This window comes from Pyxicephalus adspersus, chromosome 9, assembly GCF_032062135.1.
Source record: "Pyxicephalus adspersus chromosome 9, UCB_Pads_2.0, whole genome shotgun sequence".
Lineage (NCBI taxonomy): Eukaryota > Metazoa > Chordata > Amphibia > Anura > Pyxicephalidae > Pyxicephalus > Pyxicephalus adspersus.
In genome coordinates, this window is record NC_092866.1 from 62,110,739 (window position 1) to 62,135,453 (window position 24,715).

Below are 24,715 nucleotides of genomic sequence, written 5' to 3' on the forward strand. Positions count from 1 at the left end.
TGAAAGAACTATGGCGTGGCTATGTCACAGCCTGACAGTTTTAGTCCACGTCCGACCTGCGTTAGGATTTAAGTGCTGAAAAGCCTTTTCTTGGAGTTCCTGCCATAGAATGGTTTCTGGGGGCCGCTAGCTCACTAATTACCTCTGACACCTTGCAGGATCAGAACCTGACAAGGCATCAGGGATGAAGCTTCTAATAAGGGGACATTGAAGCGATTACAACAAGCTATCCACTGGGAAAAACAATTTTATGACTGCAAAGTCTTCGGTACCAAACACTGAATATGTCACGCCAGATACAAAAGTGCCCTCATGGTTGCTAGTGTTATTATGTCAGCTGGAGAATTTCATACTGACAGGTTTGCTTTAACAAGCCACCCCAGGCAACAAGAAAAATCAGCCAGTGATCTGGTGGAGCCAAAGAAACAATGCAAACCTGCTGAGGTCAGCAAAATGTATCTGGAAATAAGATTTTGTAATCGTCTCATTGCTGGGTTTAATGGAGCTTTCAGAAGGTCTTTGGATTTGGACTGCATTCCATCTAGCTTGCAGATGTGGGAAGCTAAACTATGCTTTCTATACAACTCAGTATGGCTGAACATGAGGGTATGAATAAAGGGTAAGTAACGCTGAATGTTTTTAGGATAATTTATTTACTTTTAAATGGAGTGTGGAGAAATTAAAACCTTTGCCAGTCCATAAATGTCCAAGGGAGACGAGGGAAGGAGCACCGCAGTTTTAAGAGTATAAAGAAAAGATATTTCCTTCTAACAAACAGTACAATACTCTTCAGGACTTGGCTCTCTTCCTCAGGGGTTTTGGAAGTGGATAGAATGCAGCACGAGCTAGAAAACATAGAAACAGCTAATTGTAACCAAACAAAAAACAGAAATCAAGTGTTTAAAGCAGCAGGTGTCTCAGCATTTCCAACCCACAGCTATAGAAGGGTCTAAATGCTGTCTGGACCACCTTTGAGATTTCAGCTCACCGAGAGTCTCAGCAGCTCCAATCAACAGTCATAGAATGGTCCTAAACGCTGTCTGGGTCCCCCCTGAGACTTCAGCTCCCTAAGAGTCTTAGCAGCTCCAACCTACATCCATAGAAGGTTCCTAAATGCTGATAGGGTCCCCATTAAGATTGCAGCTCTCTAAGAGTCTCAGCAGCTCCAACCTACAGCCATTGAAAGGTCCTTAATGCTGTCATGGTCCCCCCTGAGATTTCAGCTCCCTAAGAGTCTCAGCAGCTCCAACCTACATCCATAGAAGATTCCTAAATACTGACTGGGTCCCCATTAAGATTTTGGCTCCCTAAGAGTCTCAGAAGCTCCAACCAACATCCATAGAAGGGTCCTAAATGCTGTCTGGGTCCCAATTGAGATTTAAACTCACTGGATAACCTGTTTAACACACAGACAAGCAGTTAGAGGAAATCTTGGAACAGAAACAGTAATAAAAGTGAGAGGTCTTTAATATTTCCCATTCTTCAGAATCCATCAAGTGGCTTTGTCATGACCTCAGCAGCACTACATATTGTTTGGGAGAGTTCCCGAATACAGCCGCAGAATACAGAAGATGGCTGTAAGTAAATCAATTTGCCATCACACACAAACCTTTAATAGCAGTTTTCAGTTGCTTTGCAATGACAATTGTACACTTAGCAGTAGCTGCAGACACTTTCAGGACACAAAAATCTGCTTGTTGGGATGTCTAGGTAGGTTAGAATGTCTTTGGCTGTACCGAGAAAACATTTCAAGGCAAGGGAAATGGGATTTAACCTTGTAATTGCATTAAATAAGGTCTGCGCAAATTTGAATCAAGTGGGAAAAGCCGGGAATCACAGACACGCAGAACTCTTGGCTTAATATACAGTGTTCCAAAATCACCATATTACCAGCCCCTGAAGGATTAAACACTGAGGTTGGCCTAATTTACTCATACAACACCCCTGCTCTAGGCTACAAGTCTCTTACATATTTTACAGTACAAACACTTGCTTAGGCACAGCAAAAGGGCAATAAAAACTTGTAGAGTGCAATAACCCACAGCCACCAATCAGAATGACCGCCAAGAGCTGACTGATCATTGGTTGCCTTGCTATCCACGTTTATTCCCAGGACAAAAAGCAATAATTCTTTGAAATGAAATCCGATTGGATGCCATGGGTCACTTACTTTTATAACGATAATAATAGACCCAATCCTCGTTATTCCAAGAAGAAATTTTTTCATGAATGTTTCTGCTGTTTATTGATGTGTTTTATTCCAGCTCCATCTGGAATCAGAAGTCATTAAAGATTTTGCTTAATTGGCAGCGCAGTCATTATTGGACCCAACTCTGAACTACTGAAGATCGATCATGAAATAAATTACATCTGTCCTAATGATTTCAGTTAATGTATTAAATAGGAAACACAAGACAGCTTAATATCAATTATTAGATTTATCCGGACTGATTGACTGCATGGCTGATGGGAAGTCCCACAGATTGTTATTTTATAGCACCAACATATTCCACGATGTCTTATGGTCAACACACAGCTATTCACATCTGCACCAGAGGAGCTGACACTCTTAATGTAAATTTATATAGCCCTGACATACACCTGCAGGGTTGTACAGAGAACACTGAGCCAATCACATCAGTCTCTGTACCAAAGGAGCTTACACTCGAATGTCCGCCCAGTCACATATACATTATATAGCTCCAATAAACAGCTTCAGGGTTGTACAGCACAAACATATTCCACAACGCCTTACAGTCTGGTTACAGTTTGGTTTCTGCACCAGAGGAGCTTACACTCTTAATATACATTTTTATAGCACTGACACAGCTGCAAGGTTGTACAGAGAACACTGAGCCAATCACATTAGTCTCTGTACCAAAGGAGCTTACACTCCATTGTCCGCCCAGTCACATATACATTATATAGCTCCGATAAACAGCTTCAGGGTTGTACAGCACAAACATATTCCACAACGCCTTACAGTCTGGTTACAGTTTGGTTTCTGCACCAGAGGAGCTTACACTCTTAATATACATTTGTATAGCACGGACACAGCTGCAGGGTTGTACAGAGAACACTGAGCCAATCACATTAGTCTCTGTACCAAAGGAGCTTACACTCCATTGTCCGCCCAGTCACATATACGTTATATAGCTCCGACGTATAGCTGCAGGGTTGTACAGAGAACACTGAGCCAATTGAAAATTTTGATCCAGCAGGTAAGATTTGATAGCAGAAGGCTTCACTTTGAGATGAGCCCAGTATCAGATGTAGCATGCAAGCGTAACGTTTCCAGGTATTTATTACTTTTTCACTTAGATAATATAGCATCATATAGCACCAACATATTCCACAATGTCTTATGGTCAACACACAGCTATTCACATTGGTTTCTGCACCAAAGGAGCTGACACTCTTAATGTAAATTTTTATAGCCCTGACATATTCCTGCTGACAATTTATTTTCATTTGCTTTACTCTCCAGTAAATCCTGGGGCCCTTGCAGACTTTGCTGTGTTCACAAATGTGACTGGCCTCCTTTGCACCCTCTCACCTTGTGACTGGCTACAAATCTTGCGGTCTGATCAATGAAGGAGAGCAGACAGAGGAAATGTAATAATAAATGGCGGATATTTTCTGAAAAATGATACGACGACTCCATATTATGTCAGGAATATAGTCCCGCAGAGCAATACAGTTACTGAAAGGTCTATTTGAAACAAGTGAGAAGCCATTGCATCAATACATTCATCTCATCAGAAAACCAATAATGAAATATGAGAATTGAATACAATGCTTTCAAATAATGAATGCTGGGATCTGCACCATTCCTCGGCTGGGATTTCCTGAGGTCAGAGAAGAACTAATCTACTATAGGTGGTAGGAAATGACATGGATGAGTCGTTTTCATTGTAATTGACATTGAAAAGGGATTGTTCTCATATATGGCAATGAGAATTGTTGATCACAGAGATGTAAGAGGATCTCTATTGTACCAGCCATTACAAATGAAGCGTACATGCTATAGACTCAGAGTCATTTAATGGAATGTTTCTGAGTCTGAGCTGGCACGGAGCCCAAACTAAGATAATTAAGGGCACCAGCAATTTAGTTAAAGCTGAACTCCAGCAGAGCTGATGAATATATCATTCAAATATACTTATGGGAAGTGTTTTACTAGGATTTCTAATACAGTCATTGTTCCAATTACTGCACCCGGCCAGTTGGCTCAGTCATTTGCCCTGCACCCAGGGGAATTTTTCATAAAGCCAACCTAGACCATAGCCCAGGGTGGCAGGATAAAAAGGGGGGGCATTTCTCCAAAAGTATCTATTGCAGAGTTAAGGGGTTCAAAGGTTAGTGGCTCCCTTTAAGTGACAGGACGCATTGTATTGTACGTGTATTTTCTGCTTTTTAGTTCAGAAATGGTGAATACGTAGTACTGTATAGTAGCTTTAGTTTTGTATCTTTTAGGCTGTCAGGAAGGAAAGGGGGGACACTAGCTCCTGGCCTAGGGAGAACAAAGTATAAATCTGAATGCAGCAGCAACATCACAGCCTAGCACATAATCCCTGTATGCTGATTAAATAATAGAAATGTGCCAATGATCATCATTACCCCTCTATTGCAGGGGTGCCAAACTCTGACCCGCGGCCAAATCTGGCCCGCAACATCCTTTTTCTTGGCCCCCAAAGTAATTCTAAATATAAAATGCAGCTGGCCCACCACTGCATTGAAATAGCGCCACTACTACAATTCCTGGCATAATTTGCCTCTATAGACCAGCGGCCCCTCTGCCTATGTGTGGCCCCGCATTGGACTGTTTCATAGATGCAAGTAATGCCGAGAATTGTAGTAGCGGTGTTATTTCAGTGAAGAGGGAGTTCCAGCCACTCATAACATTAAGTCCCACATTGGACTGTTTTCTTGACGCAGGGAATTATAGTAGCGGTGCTATTCCAGTTTGGCCCGCGACTTTGTCTAAGTTTGTAATTTTGGCCCACTGTGTATTTGAGTTTGACACCCCTGCTCTATTGCCTGGCCTGCTGTCCTGGTAATGGTACCAAAAACTGTCTCTTAGGCATCCCCCTCCAGGAGACATTTCAGGGTAGACAGGAGATTAGAGGAGACTCATTGTAGGGAAGGTTTAGGCAATTCCACCATTTGCATTTTGCCCATTTAAAATTGTATGAATGCATACCTATATTAATTTATATCTGATAAGAAGTAAAAGCGGACAGAAGTATAAAGCTAAAAGACTTGTTGCATTGCATAGATCCCTGTAGATCCTGAACGGGGGCACCAGCTCCTGAGCCATTTGAATGTGCAGGCAGATCTCAATCTCCTGCCCTATCCACATTATATTATGTGTCTCTGATGTCTGCAGCCTTCATCAAAGTCACATATAAGGCAGCTTATCTATCACATAAATTAAAATTTCCTTGCTTTCACTTTTATGCCCTAATTAACTTGGGCTGCCCCGCTGTCTATACCCAATCTAAATACAGATTGGAGGATGGGCACATGGAAGGATCAAAGGTCCACGGTTGCCTTAATACAACAATTGAGGGGCTTGTAAATGAAAATAAGGTTCATTCATCTCCCTTGCTTGGCCCAGGCCCCGGACATTCTCTCCTCTGCAGTGCATTAGGAAAATCTAAAAATCGAACGGGACCTTAATTTGTTTATAATATATTACATTTCACTAATCTGCAAGCAGGCATTTGCATTGCCATTATTGCATGCATTTCAATGAGTCGTCCTCGCCCCCGCTTGGCTCGCTGTTGGCTCGAACCAATAAAATCTCTTTCAAATCCGTACAATAATTCAGGAGGTAGATAGTCAATCACAGAGATAATTAGCAGGTTAAATACTCTGCCCTGAGCAAGTGGTTCTGCTATAAGTCTAGGCTGCGGCGGCTTTGTACAACAAAGTATTATTTTTTTGTTCCTTCATTTAAACCTTGCGCACGTGCGTCTGCGCTGATTGGCCTCAGAATCTACAGAGGAAAGGAGAGAGGCATTAAAAGTGGAAGGAAGTCTCATTAAATTCTACGGCTGAATGCAAATTGCATGGAAAATCTCACATGGTTGAAAAGGTTGGCTTTGTGCCATGGTGTTCCAGGTATTGAATATCTATTTGTGTGCCACCATGGTTTTGGTATTAAATATATGTACGTAATGATGGTAACACATGTATAGACAATATACAATGCAAGTCTCCATCAAACCAAGAGGCAACAATATAATACCTTACAGAAATAAAGGTCCACTTTTAACAATTCACAATCAGGTAGGTCATTATTGCAGAAGGGGACAAGGGATGAACCCTCTGCAATATTCCCTCCTGTCTGATCACTCTGGGTATCTGGAAAAAAGGATGAACTAAACTTGCTATACCTGTCTGTACCTGGTCCTTGGCAGGGACTGCCATCTTCTTCCTTCTCTTCCTGAAGATGATCCTTGGCCAGGATATCTGGCAGTCCCGGCTTCTCCTGCAGGTGCTGCGAATAATTGGACTCCTGTGCGCCTGCTCAGGAGTTATACCAATTAAAGGTACTAATCCCTCCTCCTAGACCAGGTGTATCAAACTCAAATACACAGTGGGCCAAAATAAAAGTATTTGGACAAAGTCGCAGGCCAACCTTGATATTTATTGAAAAAATATCTACAATTTAGGAAGGTCACTACTGAATGTCAACAGAGGAAGGGGCGCTTGTAGGTCCTGATTGACACGCCAGCAGTCCATTCTGGGATTTGAAGTATTAGCGGTGCATGCATGGTCTACCGGTATTTTCTAGCAGGCCAAATATAATTACAGTGCGGGCACATTTGGCCCGCGGGCCTGAGTTTGACTCCCCTGTCCTAGACAATTATGAGTATTGCTACCCCAGGTAAATGAGTAGAATACATAATTTGGTCAATTGTCAAGCATGGTCATCCCCATTAACATTTCATAGGGAGTAGACCAGTCAACTCTACAAGTTAAATCCCTAGTTGTTAAATAGTGCTCAAGTTAACATCCTATCTCCAACGCGTTTCGCCATGTGGCTTCTTCAGGGGTACGGTATCACTTAATTATGATACGGGTTACATCCTGATATAGACAAAATTCCTTAAAAGGTAGATGGGATCCAGGGTGTTCACAGATAGTGGTTAGAATTGCTGCTCGGGAATTGAACCGGTGAGTGCCAAATCAAGATGGCCAAAGATCGTCTGCAGGAGAAGGAAGAAGGGGGTGTTGCCTTGTGACAGACTTGGCAAGGTGAGTATAGTAGGTTTAGTTCCACTTAAAAAATGAACTGTTTACCAAATTTACAAAGATGTATCAATTTGACCTTGACCTATTACAGTATGTAGTATTGTTTTCCAATTTTTCACATCTTAAGCTCCAGTCCAGTACCTTTGCCTAGCCTAAGATGATTTAATCAGGCCGGAAGAATCATTTCGCCAGGCTCCTCTCCCTTAGACTGCAAAATTGTAACTTTGCAGCAAGTCAATGGAGAACCTGCAACAAGAAGTGATCCGTGCACAAGATCCCTTTACTCTCTGACATGATATCTCAGTCCTGGAAACAGATGGTGACCCTGGATGATGTCTGAACAAAGATGGCTTTGTCCTTCTGGAAAGAAAAGCTGTTGAAAGCATTGTTAGGGGAGTCTGGTGAACTCTAGGAAAGGTAGAAAATACCTGGAAGTGTTAATCTGTTCTATTCTGCATGCATTTATTATGTGATTATAGGTTCACTTTAGGATTTCAATGAATGGAACCAAAAGTTTTTTTCCTCCCTGAAGTCCCTTCATACTGGAAAACTCAAACTCATGCTAAATTGACTAGAAATGCAATATGAAAAACAAATATGATGCAGTGTAGTAATCTATGATGCATGAAGCGCAAGCGGACTTCTCAATTAACCACCCCAAATAATCTTCTTAAGCAAGCAAATGTTCTCAACTAGAAAAGCTCATTATTAATTAAACGCAGGGATCTAATTAAGCACTTGCTCTCTTTTGTCAGCTCGAGGCACGGACAGCGCTGGGGGGCCCAGGACTCATCTCGCGGACGCCATATGTCTGTGCAGACATGAAACTCTTGGAACATATGTGGGGGAGTTAATGAGGACCCGGTAGATTTCCGAGTCTTATTAGGTCACCATCCAGCCCTGAACTTTATATGCTTATCTATGGCTTTGATTACACTGTGGAACAAGGAACTCAGGCGCACGCCCAAGTGCCAATTTAACCCTAATTTATAGAATGTACCTGCCGACATTTGCTGGCTGTGTGCGGGTTTAGGGTCAGTGACTCTACAAAGTACGTGGAAGGTAAAATGAGAGGCGTAAGGCCTTCAATGGCAACTTTGCAATGACAGCTCAGGTATTTCTTTAATAGGAAGTCCCCTTAAAAACATTTAAAATCTAGCCCAAATTTTTTCAGCTTTTTTTTTTTTTGAAGTCCGTGTATCCTATTTGTGGCCATTGTCACCAGGGGACATCAGCTTCTCATACAGAGTGGAGAACACCAGGGCCTGATTTATTTACGCTCCAAGACTGGAGAGGATACACTTTAATCAGTGAAGCTGAGTGATCCGGCAAACCTGAATGGATCTGGTCCAGGATTGAAAACATTTACTGACAAACAGAAAATTACTTAAGCAATCCATTCCAGGTTTGCTAGATAACCAAGATTCACCAATGAATGAGTATCTTCTCTAGCCTTGGAGAGCCTTAATAAATCAGTCCTATAGTCTTCAGTAGATCCAGTGGCCATAAGGATATGATTCCTATCTACTGTAGCACACCAGAGAGCCGGACCACTCTGCTGCGTAATACCACCTGTCTGGATCTCCAGTACAAGACACACCCCCTGCACCATGCTCCAATCAACAGCTCTGTTCAGGTAGCAGGGACAATGATGATTGGAGCAATGTGCAAGAGGCGTGTACAATATTTGAAAATCTAGACTGCTGCTCTCACATAAAAGTAACAAGTGATATGCATGGGCCTAGGTTGCCAAGATCTCGAAAATGCAGAAAATGCAAGGTTCTATCTTTTACTTTATGAGTCACTGAGCTGCAATTACATCAGAATACCCCTTTTCCACCACGGGATTTGGGTTGAGAATTCAAAGCATTAAAGTGAATCACAGCCAGGCTAGTAGCTTTATTAGATGCAGAGAACAGCGATAGCACATTTCTTCCACTTTACCTTTAAAACTGTAACAAAGTGGGAAGCTGCGAGCCCAGTTATTTCATCACATACCTGTTCCTCTCTGCAGGTGAGGGTACGCTTGCGGTACAATTAATAGAGAGCTTTTTTACTTGAAGTATCGCGTCTTAACCCATTTTCATCTCGGTGTACACTTTTGATTTTTGCTTCCCTCCGACTCATTATCCCGCACAAGCGAAATTTTGGAGGCCTGCATTTTACAGCTTTCACAAGGCATCATTTGTCAGCCCAGACTATTGGCAGGATGGTTTCCTTTAATTAAAGACAGAACTGACTTGCAGCAGGCATGCACATCCTGTCATAGGTGTGCTATTACCGCTTCAGATAAGATTCACTTTATTTTTTTTTTGAAGAGATCTACAGCAACCTCCGTGTCCTGAGGGCAAGCATTGAGACAGCCATGTATTATTAACGTTGAATAGAAAAAGTAGCACCACCGAGCGATATCCCAAGGAGATCAAGCTTACAGGAGACATTAATCATTCATATATCTGAATCCTAATACATTTTACTTAGGACACTGCTATAAAATATGTGCAGATTTATATTCAGATTTGTATTATTTCTTTGTAGGTGGGTTGTGTTGGGACTACTATTATCCTGCAATGAAATTCCAAACTTAAATTTAAACATCCTGATAGTAATACAAACCCCACCCATGAGGATTATCACATGTTACAAGAACCACAGGGAAGAGACGGAGAAGCAGATATAAACTAAAGGAATACAGTCTCATATAAACTTTGCCAAGTTCATTTCTAAAGACAAGTTTTTTAAAATCTGTATTCTTTCATTTTAATAATCCCTGTAGATCCTTTCATGAAGGTCCATGGTCAGGTCTTTGATCAGGTCTTGCTGAATGACAACTCATTGTCCCCATCTCCATATTGTGATCCCATTTCACAAGTATGGTCCACTGTTGTCAGCATCAGGAATCCATCCTTAGAAAAGCCATGCAACAATCTTTGGATAGAGAATGTAGACAAAATAGTTCAAATAAATCTGAAAATCAGCCGCTCTTAGGTGAAACAAAAAGATGGAAAATGGGAAAACGTGTATATATATATATATATATATATATATATATATATATATAATGAATGGCAACTGTTTATAATGCACAATGTTCAACATTCAGTTTCATATTCATAGAGTTTCCATCTACTTCATACTACATTCATACATACTACATTCCTAGGAGTTTCCATCTTCCATCTACTACTAAAGAATAGAACAAGCCGAAGAGTTGGTTGTGTTTGTATGGCATTTCACTAACTGCATCAAAGTAGTCAAAGCACATTTCATTACTATGTTGCATTACTAAACATGCCAGTCCTACTGTGCATGTATGTTAATCTAATGATGTTGTAGGGAAATATCCATATAGTGAACTCCACTCCAGGGGCCTAATTTGTTGATGCTGCCTGATGCTTTGCATTTGATCTTTTTGGCCTATCCATCAACATGAGATGTTGGAAGCTTATAAAAGTCACTTATGCACTACAAATACATTGGTTTGTGAGAGATCACATCATTAACATCGTGGTGTTTCTCCAAAAGCTTAGGAAAGTTGCCAGAACATGGTAGTCTGGCTGCTAACACGTTATACCCCTAGGGCAGGGGTCTGCAACCTGCGGCTCCGGAGCCGCATGCGGCTCTTCAGCCACCTTGTTGTGGCTTCCTTCGACTGGCGAAGGGAGATGATAACAGGATGGTAACAGGATGATACGTTAGAAGCTGGAGGCTTCTAGGGGCACAGTTCAGTGTTTAATTTATTTCAAAGTAGGCCTACACATGCACACTTGTAACAGGTAAAATTAAAAAAATATTAAAACTTTTAAAAGTTTATAAACTGTGTTATGTTTTGCGGCTCCAGACTATTTTACTTTAGTGGAAGAGGAGGCAAAATGGCTCTTTTGATAGTAAAGGTTGCTGACCCCTGCTCTAGGGGAAGAAGAACAAGAATGTCTATATGTTGTACGATGCAGAATTTCTATGCTCAATGCATCGAAGAAGAGGATAGTAAAATATCTTTAAGCTGGTATTGAATAAAGGCACATAGCAGTAACTCCCTTCCACCATATTTTTTAAAACAAGGTAAAGGATATGACTTATGTGTGCAGAAATTTTAGCAAGCATTTTAAAAACCTCTATTTTTTTGTAACAATTTCTGAAATGTTTCTTATGACCCATTTTGGAAGACTTACACAGGCCAGCATTTGTTGGATTGCCAAGAACTGGAGCCATGAGGCTTCCCGAGATCAAGATGGCCCACATGGCTGCTTTGTAGGAGATCATCCCTTTAAATTTCAGTGGCCATGGACCCCATCTACAGAACCTGCTTCATAACATCTGGATGCTTATAATATATTGTACTATAAAATGTTGCCCAGCAGATAGTAGATCAGCGTCATCGACATTTCAGAACCGCAAAGTCTTGAGCCAAGCCAGAAAATTAAACCTGCGCTGTACATCACATTCTGCCACGTTCAGTCCCAGAGAGATGCAGCAGATTGGCACTGCTAAAAACGCAATTTGATGTCTTTACGTTTGACGAATATTGCTCTGGTATCCGAACCCCCCCGAGAATGTACAGCGGCCGATTCCCGGAGATGGAGAAATTCAGACTGTGCTGCTGAATGGGTAATGTGTTAAGAAACTACAGGGACTGCAATTTTGGGGTTTTTTTTATGGTTGTAATAATTGGTAATCATTACAGACAGATTTTGATTATAGAGCAGATACTCGGTGCAGTGGAAAAATTGCTGCTGGAAGTAGAATCGATGAAAATTTTTATGTCTTCGCAGATCATTTTTGGAGAGAAGAGTTATACAGAAGATGAAGCAAAGTCCTCTAGCAGTGTAGACTTTTGCAGGAGTGAAGAATTAAGCTTTGTACACATGTCGAATGATTGTTACCCGAGATGAATGGTCCTTGCTCATCTTGGGCGAAAGTCTGTAATGTGTACAGCGGTCTCCTGATGGATTGACGATCGATTGATGATCAATCTTCCAGGTGGCGTGTATGAAGCTTTAGAGTTTGTCCGAACTGCTAAATATTTGAGGATGGGAAGAAAAGAGCAGAGTCGGAGAGGGGGGGAAAAAGAGCAGAGTCGGAGAGGGGGGGGAAAAGAGCAGAGTCGGAGAGAGGGGAAAAGAGCAGAGTCGGAGAGAGGGGAAAAGAGCAGAGTCGGAGAGAGGGGAAAAGAGCAGAGTCGGAGAGAGGGGGAAAGAGCAGAGTCGGAGAGANAAAGAGCAGAGTCGGAGAGAGGGGGAAAGAGCAGAGTCGGAGAGAGGGGGAAAGAGCAGAGTCGGAGAGAGTGGAGAAGGAGCAGAGTGGGAGAGAGGAGAAAAGAGCAGAGTCGGAGAGGGGAAGGAGCAGAGTCGGAGAGAGGGGGAAGGAGCAGAGTTGGAGAGAGGGGGAAGGAACAGAGTCATCCAGTAGAGCAGAATATTTCAGGAAAGTAGAGTTGGATAGAGGAAGGAGCAGAGAATTTCTGGACAGGGGAGTTTTGAGAAAGAAGCAGAGTATTTCAGTACTCCAGCGGCACAATGACAAACTGTTGTCAAACATCTGAGAGGCTGTGGATACAAACTTTCTTCTGTTCACTAAAGTTTGCAATTTACATAATAAAAACAGAATTTAAATACAAAATCATTGAAGTGATATAGTTGCACCTTTGCTCCTGTTAACATGAAAAAAGTGAAGGATTTTTTTCCCCATCTGCCTCCAGCATGAGATCTGCCACCTCTTTCCATCTCCAGATGGTAAACACTTATTAATCCTCATATGTTTCCCACCAACAAAATATTTGCACAACCAAAGCCACCCCATCACCTCCAATCCCAGATAACGGAGTCTTGTAAGAATGTGACATTTCAAAAGGCAATAATGAAGTTCAGTGGATCTGGCTGCAAGTCAAATTTTTTATCTGAGAAGTGAGCCAGATTCATTAGGAGGGGGAGGGAACCCGCTCTGTATTCTCTACACTTCTGGAGTCAGGAGGCTGCAGTGACAAAGTAAATAATTTAAAGCCATTAATTGCATAATTGCGGTCAGGCAGTTTAGCAGACAGTTTAACTGTTAATGACCTCTCAGACTCACAAGATGAACTTTAAATCGATACAGCAGATCAGCTGAACATACAGAACTAGCAGCTCCATGGGAGATCTTTATACTTTTATAGGAGTTAGATTTTTTTAAATGAAAGCATGACATTTATGTAACTATGTGTCTTCATACATGAATCCCTGAGTATCATAATATACATAAATAAAGACATTTTTCAAAGTAGTACTTTTTAAAGCCATCCTTAACTCCATCATCAACTTTGCCAAGACTGAAAGATGCTACCACTTAGCTGCATGCAGCAAGAAGCAGCATTCCCTCAGTCTCCCCTTCCTTTAGGACTGATTCACACCTCCCACAGCAAGAAAAAGGCAATTAGCCTTCTGTCCTATGGGTTCAGTACACATTACCAACATGAGCATTGGTATGTGCTGGGCAAAAGGAAGGGCATCTTTGCATTGAGTGTTTTGATGAGCTAATATCGCACTGATAGACACCCCACCTATTAGCAAAACATTTTGCAGATTATTGATTTTAAATCTGATGCTTTAAAAAGGCCAGAATGTTCTCAACTCAGGGTTAGGAAAGCTCTTTCCAACTGCACTTGTGTTTTTGGGTTAAACTGCTAACATTAACCCTGGTGGTAGCCCTGACGCCAAACCCCGACACACTGGTAGTGGTAGCCCAGACGCCAAACCCCGACACACTGGTGGCGGTAGCCCAGACGCCAAACCCCGACACACTGACGCCAAACCCTGACACACTGGTAGTGGTAGCCAAGACGCCAAACCCTGACACACTGGTAGTGGTAGCCAAGACGCCAAACCCTGACACACTGGTGGTGGTAGCCCAGATGCCAAACCCTGACATACTGGTGGTGGTAGCCCCCAAAGCCAAACCCTGACACAATGGTGACCAACCCCAATACTTACCCTAACCATAGGGGCAGCCCAGCCACAAACTCTGATGATAACCATAACCATCTACCCTGGCCTGTTTACAATACCACTTTACAAGGTAACAGTGCTTTAAGACAAGAAAATTATTGTAATTTTACAGCAAAATGAAGCTCACCACAATTGCTCCTCTCATTGCTAGAAATATAAAATCATAATTTTCCAATTAACATTTAGTAAAGGGTACATCTCATACATTCAATAAGTAAACTAGGCCAAGTTTTAGAACATGAAAGCTCAAACACGGACTCCCTGCTTGTCGATAGCCTGTGTATATTTGACAATGTCAGATAGTCCTGTTTTTGCTTTTAGAGAAAGGGGGGTTTGTCTCTTGAGGTTATCCAGCAGTCTATGTATTCTGATCTCTGCTGTTATTCATGTCTATCCAAAGAAAAACCCATTGGCAAACTGGTACTCAAGTATAAAGCTTGATGCCTGCCAACAATCATGCATTATCCATTTCATACATCATATCTGTCATAAAAATACATATAAACATGATCTAATAAATTTGTCTGTGCCTACAAAATCCTGTAGCTCAACGGTAAACTTTGTGACTTTAGAGGACATTCAATGCTGCCTGGACACAACCATCAGTTCACAGATTGATTCAGCTTGTTTCCTAGAGATGTTCCTTAATTAAATTAGCTCATTTACATTAAATAAACTCAATGTTCTAGGACTAAACAGAGATATAGTTTAATGAGGCGGTGTGAGATGTATTTTCCTGCAATGAAGTTATATGCAAACTCCACAAAAAGACAACACAGCGAAATTCACAGGCACCCTGACATCATTAAAAATTGTTTAATTTAATAAGGGGACCTTTCAGGAACTTTTAACATTGTGCTACTAAAACCCAAATCCAATCACATTTAATTTTTTTTTTTTTTATTTGCACATTTACACCCTCAAGCTTTTATTATCTTCCGCCACCTTCTAGATTGTAAGCTCTTTACCTCCTTACAGTCTGTACCTGTCGGTCATTTGCAACTCCTATTTAATGTACAGCGCTGCATAATATGTTGGCGCTATAAAAATCCTGTTTAATATTATTAATAATAATAATACTTTATGAGCTCTCTAAGTCCCAAAATCTCACATCACATCAGAATGGCATCTATGAAGGGCACCTGGGGTTGTTCCTCTGCCTCCCCATCTATCTGTTGTGCCAGTTTGGTGGCCATATTGAAGGCACGGAGGAGAGTCATATGACCCTCAAGCAAAGTCAAAGTGTAGGGGCCCTCAGCCTTACTTTTGCACCATTTTCCTGAACAGTTGGCCTGTAACTAGCCGATGCATTTGTAGAATTGTGACTGCCCTCGGTAGATTGTCCAAAATATATGTAAACTGAAAAATTTTGAGTTCTTTTGTTGAGGTATTCCAGAATTTAGGCCATGTATACACATTCAAAAAAATTGTTGTTGGAAAATTTTCACAATCCTTTCAAACGACAAAGACTGAACGATCCATGAATGAGCGCTGTACATACAGAGCCCTTCTGCTCTATGGAGGGGGAGAACGAAGGAGCGACACCCCACTGCACTCTCTCCCCTTCACTTTCATTACCATCGTTCGTGGATCCGCCAGGACGATCGTTGAGATGACTATCGCTATACACACGCCAGATTCTTGTCCAATATCAGCCCTGAGGCGATTATCGGAGTAGAACCATCTGACATGTGTACATAGCCTTAGTGTGGGAAGTAACAATAACTGAATTATGGATGTGCCTCTTTTTCTACTGATCACTGATTAACTTGTTTGGTGGCCATTGTTAGAAGATATATATATATATATACACACACACATATATACAGTGGACTCTCGATCCGGCCTAATGTGGCGGCCGGGTAGGCTGAATAACAAAAAAAAGTCAGATAGTCCAGAGTCCCATCAATTAAGTCAATCAATACTCACCTCCAGACACAGGCAGCGTTCCTCTCTCCGTACCCGCGGATAACCGCTCACAGTTTCGGACGCCAAGCAGCAGGGACGTCTCAACAGGCACCATGCAGGAGCACTGCAGCAGATGTCCATCCGCGCCGTCCCAGCATTTTATAATGAGGATTTTTTTTATCCCGGACTCTGTACTAGGGTAGATAGTACGGAGGCCGGATAGTCGCAAGCCAGATAGGTGAGATCCTACTGTATATTGAGTATTTGGCACCAAATACTGGGACTTATATATATATATATATATATCATATTTAATATCAATTAAAAATGTAATTTTTGATTCATATTCAACACAATAACATACAAGTATACCACAAAATCAATCAATAAAAACAGACTTACATTTTACAACCCCTACATTAGTAAGAGGTAGGTAATGGTAAATAATAGTAATGGGTTTTACAGATTACAGTCTGCTTTATCAGACTAAAGTATCACAGAAATGCAGTAGGTGAGTGTAGTAAGCAATAGTAGCTTGTTTTTAAATCAATCATTGCATTGCCTAGATGGCTTAGGGCTGGTACCCCTGCTGTATGTCAGTCCCATAGATGTGGAAGTAACACTCCTCTCATAAGTGGGTGGATAGTGATGAAAATTGAAGAGTTCCAGTAGGCACCTAAAAAAGGGAAGAGGAGGATGTTGCAAAGACTGCTAATAGGATCCACAAATGGTCCGTCCCAGAAGATGTACAGAGCAGATTACTAGAGAAGATCTGAGGATCGAGCAAAAAATTGCTTGCCACATCAGTTTGTAGAGAGTCCGCATGGCAGTAGTAATGCTCATTGTTGGAATGTGATAAATGCTTGGAAATGAGCTCTGCATAGATGGAGCGTCTGTCCCCCTGGGTTCTGCTGTAAAGGGCCCCCTGCATTTTGACAGCTGAAAACCAGTGGCCGTGCTGGATGGGTTGCCCAAAAAGAACATGGCTGCTTGGGGAGACTAGGAAGTATCTAGAGAGTTTAGAGGAAGCGGTGGCTGCTAGACACACGCAAGGAGGACATACCGCCTACAAGAAAGGTATCAGGAGTGGCATGGTGGCTCAGTGGTTAGCACTCTGGCCTTTGTAGCGCTGCATCCCAGGTTCGAATCTCAGCTAGGACACTGTATGGATTTTGCAAAGTTTACAAAAGCATGGTTAATTGGCTTCCCCCCATACTGACCTTAGACACTGGTAATGACATATGACTATGGTAGGGACATTAGATTGTGAGCCCCTTCGAGGGACAGCTAGTGACCTGACCATAGACTGTAAAACTCTTGAGTATTATGTTGGCTCTATATAAATACAAGATAATATTGATCTGTCTGCTAATAAAAACCCATAACATCTATGACAACTGTATCAGAGTCATAGAACTGATCTGAAAATAAAAATAAAGAAAGACTCACTTTAACTTTGGAGAGACCCGTCTGCTATCCCAGACTCCTTGGAATAGTTTGGCTGCTGCTAAAAGGTTAAACGTCTGTAGCTTTTAAGAGAATGGTGAACACGGGCTGCTAAAAACAGATGGCAAATTCTCCCTGTTACCTGTGTGAGACCTTGCTAGGTCTATTTTTGGATGACCGATATTTGATTTGATCCTATTGCCACACAGCATGGACCCATCGCTGATACAGCCAAAACCAATAGATCGGCTACAGTAGGATGGAAATAGTTGGGAGCAGATTGGGCTCTCCAGTTCTGTCCATGGATGAAAAAGAAATTAATGAATCTGTAAAGGTGATCCTGCTCACTGTCGCTTTATTAAAAAGAAACATGCACAGGGGTACAATCATCAATAAAACCTTTACACGTTTCTCATTTTATAAGTGAAATGCGTCATGATTATCTTGCACCGCAATAAAGAAATGGTGAACAGAATCAACTTTACAGTTTCATTAATTTATGTTCTTTCTCTAGGACCTGGCATAGTCTAAAATCTGGAAGCCCCCTGCAATGGGGTACGTACTGCCAACTATAGAATGCTATATATTGATTTGCCCACAGATGAACTTTAAACCCCAGGAGCAGGTTACCAAACTCACCAATCATTTGATTGATACAATCTGATAAATGACGCAACAAATACGATTTTTCTTTTTTGCCCGGTGTCGGTTGCATAGGCAATAAAACAACACGGCTGCGATAAGCAAGAAATCCGTCCGGAGCTTTTACATCTCTCTCGCAGCCGTATTTTGCCGTAAATGTAGAAAATGAGGACGCTCGTAAAGAGCAATAAGCAAGATGCTGACGTGCGTGGAAAAAATACAATCTTATAAATGAGAGCGCGTGGAGCAGAGCAAGAAATTACTCGCCAATAAATATGCATTCACTTTCTGGAAAGGCGAAGCGCCAGAGTCTGACATTAAAAGTATTCCTGCATTAATCAGCAAGTGTTTTGCAAATGTCAGTGTGAGAAACTTCGCTCGTATATCACCGGAACCGTAAATAGCGTTGAAAATTTTTTTCAATAAAAGTAAAAACAAGCAGACTGGATTAATGGCTGTTAACGATCGAGAGCAATATAAAGAGCGGAACTGGAGTTGTCATATCTTATGATAACCATGCCCCTTGTGAAAAGGTAACACGAGGCATCAAAGTTGATTTTGCATTACTCTATGGGAAATCATTTTGGTATATATTGCTGTTGACAAGTTCACCTCACTGTTTGGTAAAAAATTCCCAGCAGGACAGTAAGATTAAATTATTATTAAACAGTATTTATTTAGCGGCAACATATTACACAGCGAGGTACATTAAATAAAGGTATCCATATAACAGAGGCCCAGAGAGCAGTAAGAACCCTAACAGGTTTTTGAATGGACAGACCTTAAAGCAGAACTAAACTGACCTCCACTTACTCTTTCCCTAGTGCCGGCATCCTCACCCAGTCTTTTTTCAGGTTCAATACCTTCAGCCGCCTTGACTGGCCAGGCCGAAATGGCCCAATTCCAAGCATGTGCATGGGAGCTTGTTTATTTCCAGCACCCAGGTATGCAGGGATCGTACACTGCACTCATGCAGCTCTATAGACATTTAGAAAAGATTGCAAAAAGGTAGGTACGTTTGTTTTATTGGAGAAGAGACATAGCCTGTCTCTTCTGCAATAAGAAGAAAGCACTCTTGCATTTTTTTTTTTTTGCTTAATCCCACTTGCAATGCCAGCATAAACCACTAGGATCCTAAGACACATGGTCAGGTGACCAAGTGCCTAGGCATTAGTCATGTGATGGGGAGGATTAGAGTCCAGGTAACCAATTGGCTACTACTACTTTTTAATACAAACTTACCGTGAAGGAAAGTAAGTCTGAGAAGCCTTAAAGCTGAGCTTTGGGACTATTTAAACATAATAAAAAATAAAGCAATAAAGCTGCCATTTAATTATTGGGCCTGTGAATAGATTCACCCCTCATTGATAATAGATTGCCAGGACCATCGAGTCTGCTTACAGACCTCCCCCCACCCCGGGAAAGTCAGAATTGGCAGCTCATGTATTTTTCTTAAAATATGCAACCTAATAAGCTCAAAAGAATTATCTCTAATCATTCAGGGCAATTGTCTTTTAATCTGCATTTCACTTCTATTGTTTCTGTAGCATTACCATAGATATGCCTCACTTATCTTCCTCCCATCGACCTACCAGATGACTCTCTGTCATCTCCAGTGTTCGAGCATCTACTCGGAGAGAAGCAGCAACATCGCTGTGCCATGCTGCAGACAATTCCTTGATATATGTTATTACAGATGATTGTTGCCCCGCTCCCCTGTCGCCCTATTACAAGCTGCGAGTTTTCCGTTCATTTGCATAAATTAGAAAAAATGAATATTCAGATATTTTAAACAGCGAAGAACGTGGTGCCAAGAAAAGCCCCTCATGGATTCATTACAGCTGGGTTCATGTCAACCGCTAAATAGCTTTGCTCTCCTCGCGATGTGATCAGCAGCGCCATTTCACAGTGCGCTGCCATTGCTATTACACAGCGCTAAGATATTTGCATTAATCGCCACCCCAGCGGGGCGTTTAAAGAGAGCCTGTCGTTTAAGTTATACCGGTAGCATAACATAGCCAAGCAAAAAGGGCGAACCAAGGTGCCAGAAACCCCAAAACTATTAACAATAAAAAAATGAACTTCTCAAATAAAAACAAAAGCAAACGAAAAATATATTTAAAAAAAATATTGGGAAAAAAGTTGCAATCCTTGGAGAAAGATCCAGATTGCACGCGAATGAGAGAATAATCCCCCAGTAGAAAAATATTTTATTGCAAAAGTTATTACACTACAAAAACTACAATTTCACCAGAGTATTGTTGTAATAATGTTGATGACTTTGTCTCGCTCAGGAAGACAAGGAAGACATGGCTGTCTCTTAGATTTACTGACAGTTTGGAACATTTAAAAATACTGATTTTATGTTGACACAAGTCCTTCTTTTCCAAGTTAATACAAACTAGTAATAGATTGAAATGATTAAAACTTGACTGCCACTCTTCCCTCGGGAGAGCTTCTCATCCGGTCACAGTCACGGATAAAAATACAGAGCCGGTAAATTGAGAAAGATCTTAAAATAAAACTGCCAGATCTAGTGAGATATAAAGGGATCATAATAATCGTATTTAAAGAACGGAGAAGCTCAGTGCTCTGCCATGCAATGTATTTGAACAATGTTATCTTGGATATGGTTTTTGTGCCTTCATTTATCCCAGGGCAACTTGGATTCCAGGGGTCTTTAGTAAAGTAACACTGGACTATGGTGGCTTCCATAATGGCTTTATCTTTTGGGAGAATGAATATTGAACTACACAGCTTCAGCAAAATATTTCTGCACAAAGATTATAGGACATTGTAAAGTGATGATCAATGGCGGCTCCTTCTGATGGACAATTGTGCTGCTTTTTTTGGCTGAAGATTACCAATCACCCACTCTTAGGGCTCTATTTATAAAACTGGAAATCTAACATCTCCTCAAACATTCACTGGTGGGAATTTTCCAAGTCCTTGTGATTCAATTGGAATTTAATTGATTCCCGCCAGGGAATGTTTAAGGAATTATCAGATTCCCAGATTTTTCTTCAGAGTTCTTAGGAAGTTAAAGTACCGACATAAAAAAGATAAATTCATAAATATTCCTACATTATCCATCTTCCACATTGCTAGGAATAACATCATTGCCCTTCCAGGAAGATCTCTGAAGGCTGCAGAGAAGAAGAAATCTTGCAATGTGCAGTCCATTGCAAGGGCACATTCCTGTGAGATTTGGTTCCCCCGTGGTCCTAAAAAGATGGAAAAGTCATCCTTGCCTAGGTGTGGTTGGAAGAAGACAGGTATAGAGCAAGTATAATTCTATTTTTTTTTTTCTTTTTGAGTCACCTATAAAAATGGAGAAGGGTATGGGAGACAAAGTATACGCAGAGCTTCCACCCAACATTAAGTCACCTACTACTATACACTTAGCTTACCTACATTTTCTTTCAGCTCCTTGATCCTCAGCAGTCAGTGTGAATACCAAAATTTTCTGGAAAATGGAAGAGCATGGGACCAGATCCCCTGTACCAGTGCTCAGGTCTAGCAGCCAATTTCCAGGACTGAATATGGCCACGTGACCGTAGAAGAGACGTCACCTTTCTTTGCATCTTCTACAAAGCTGATCACATCCCAGAGATGCAGGGGGGCACAGGTAAGGTAAGAATATGGGGGTGGCTTTGGGGTTGTCCAATCCAAGGACCCATTACTGTACTCTAGACTTTAAAGAAACATCCACCTATATACATTGCTTTCTCTTAAACAGGCCACATCCCTAACATTCAAAGGAAAAGATATGCAATGAAAGACATCAATTGTAAGTGGGACTTTTAAAGCCAATACTATCAATAATAAATATTAATATTGATGGTATTGGCTTTAAAAGTCTTGCTTAAAATGGATGTCTTTCATGGCATATCTTTTCCATACTCTAGACTTTGTTTTCTTCACTGTTCTTTTCTACACACACACAGGACAAATCAAGAGCTTAGCTAGCCAGGTTGGATTATCCCCCAAGGAATAAAGGGCAGGTCTAGCTGCCAAAGACAGCCATAATTTCCCTCTTGTAGGTTAGAGGTGACCTGACTGTTGCAAGTCATGATCAGAATGTAGAACATAGCTCACTTTTATGGCCTAGTTTATAGCTACATTACAGGTGAAAGTGTTAACAGTCTCTAGAAAGCAAGGATTCTGGAATTCTCAGACTTTCTTCTTTTATCCCATGACGTGCCGAGACTTGTTTAAAGCCGCACAAGAATGTGAAACACTTCCAAGGCTTTCACTCTTCTCTGGCTCGGCATCGTGTACGGAGACTGGACGGCTACACTCAGTGCGGATGTCTTTGGACAAAGGCAAATAAAGAAGAGCTCATTCAGGAACACTGATGAATTAATAAGTGAATGGAGGTTTTCCTGCAGAATCCAAATTAAATCTGTTTGTGGATAGCACAGTTAGCACTTAAAAATAAGGTGAATACTGGGTAATTCACACAGAATGAATGTAGTTCACTGGACAAATAACTATGCAGTTTTTTTTAAAATAAAGCCTTTAAAGCATTTAAAGGGTTTCATGGTTGGGTTGGGTTCCTCCAGAGGTTGTTGGGCGTTCCTTGAGCAGTTTGTACCTCTCAGGTCAGTAGTGGCCCCAATGATCTTTTTGGCTATCTGTAAGGGTGACATTCTTCCCAATGACCAGCAATGTAAGAGGAATTCTTCCCCCTGACCAACACATTAATGTACAGTGAGCTTTGGATATAATAATTATAGCCGGGGTTCCCTGAAGACCTGAAAGTTGTATCCAGTGCTCCCACGTTATAATATCTAGAAACATGTGCATGTAAACCGTTGCAATACTTTTCTCCATATTCTCTCTTTTTGGGTAAATATAATAATGTTCGATAAATGCAAAATACCTATTCAGTGCAATATTATCTCAAGTAGTTTTACCAGCCCCATGAAATTCTCCTTGTGGACCAGAAAATCTTCTCTCTAGGCTTTGGAGTAGAGGAGAAGAGGAGGTGTCCTGGATTCCGAAACACATTTTCTATCTTAGGGTGGCAATGCTGCTCCTTCATATAATACAGTAACTGGGTGTTGTCTCCCTATGACAAATACTGAATGGATAACCAGGAGAACATAAAAAAAACCCAATGCATCCTCCAGATCTAAGGACTGGTAGGTTGCAATATTGAAAAGTTTACATTTTAAGGATCAGTCCCTACTTCACATGGAATCCATATGATGGAGATAGGATCTATCTGCACCTTAATAAAACATTGTGATACATCTTTTACTTTATAGCAATATTTCAGCTTCCAAAATGCAACAAAATGTGCCTAGGGTGAGCACGACTAATAATCCCCATCATCAGGGACGCAGCAGGTGCCATAGCTAGTTTCAGCAATCTATTCACTGAAGAACGATAAGGAACCCAAGGATATTTTAGTCCTTCAAAGACTAACCAAATCCAGACCTACTAATTCTACCTGGACTGACCTAAATGCAAAATCTAAATGAAGTCGCTGAGTTTGCATAAGGCAATGGACTGGGCCAGATTAAAGTTCATACATCTCCCAACCACAGCAGGCAGCCAAAGTGTCACCGAGAAGCATCTTGTGGATTTGCACAGCTGCAAAAGTCAAAAGATGCTATAAAAGAAAAAAAAATCCTCGAAATGGCTGAGAACAGACCCAGATGAAAAGGACGAGGGAGAAAAGACCACTTGTAAAGCAGCTCTCCAGGGGCCGATGCAATCTAAGAGGCCATTGAAGGCACCAGCACACACGTATTGAAGACCGTGTGCACCAGCCAGAGGAAAATCCTGACAAAGGCAGAAGAAGCTTCTTTCAAATGCAGAACCATTAGTAGAGCAGAGAAAAGCCCTCATGGTGCACTGGAGCTTTTGTTTTCTGCTGCAGAGCTGCTTGGTTATGGCTTGCCGAGGAGTAGAAATGACCGCACACAGGAACAAAATATTCAGCTTTCTCTGTAGGGGTATCCAGATACAATAAAGCTTTTCTCACAGGAAGGGATTAGCTTTTATGACAATGAAGCTGTGTTATAAGATATTTTACATTAAAAGTTTACCAATTTCTTTGAAATAAAAAAACTTTAGCCTGATTAGCAAGCAAGATAATTAGTTTAAAGCGGGCTGGAAGGCTTAAAGGGTCCAGCAAACCAAAAGCAATATTTAGGTATTAGGTGGAGCTTAGGGGGCTAAATCCTATCCCTGCTTGAGTGAGATCCTCTATGGTAATTCCCAATCAGCTGGTGTGGGTTTTGGGTGTTCCTGGCCATCTTAGGTGAATTCCAACTTCATGTAACATAATGGGCACAACAGGTGTACAGACCAAGGACTTCAGTCCAAAGGTGTTAGCCCTTCATAATGAGCATAGGTGTACAGACATAAAGACCCTGATTTATGAAAGCTCTCCAAGGCTGGAGAGAATACACTTTCATCAGTGAAGCTGGGTGATCCAGCAAACCTGGAATAGATCTGGTCAA

At 41.3% G+C, this 24,715-nt stretch overlaps 1 protein-coding gene across 1 annotated transcript in view; it reads right to left on the bottom strand.

Annotated features, from left to right (window-relative positions):
* The window catches only part of GALNT18 (polypeptide N-acetylgalactosaminyltransferase 18), a 203,506-nt gene that overhangs the window by 168,442 nt on the left and 10,349 nt on the right, over positions 1-24,715 (bottom strand). The gene's annotated exons all lie outside the window — the stretch shown is intronic.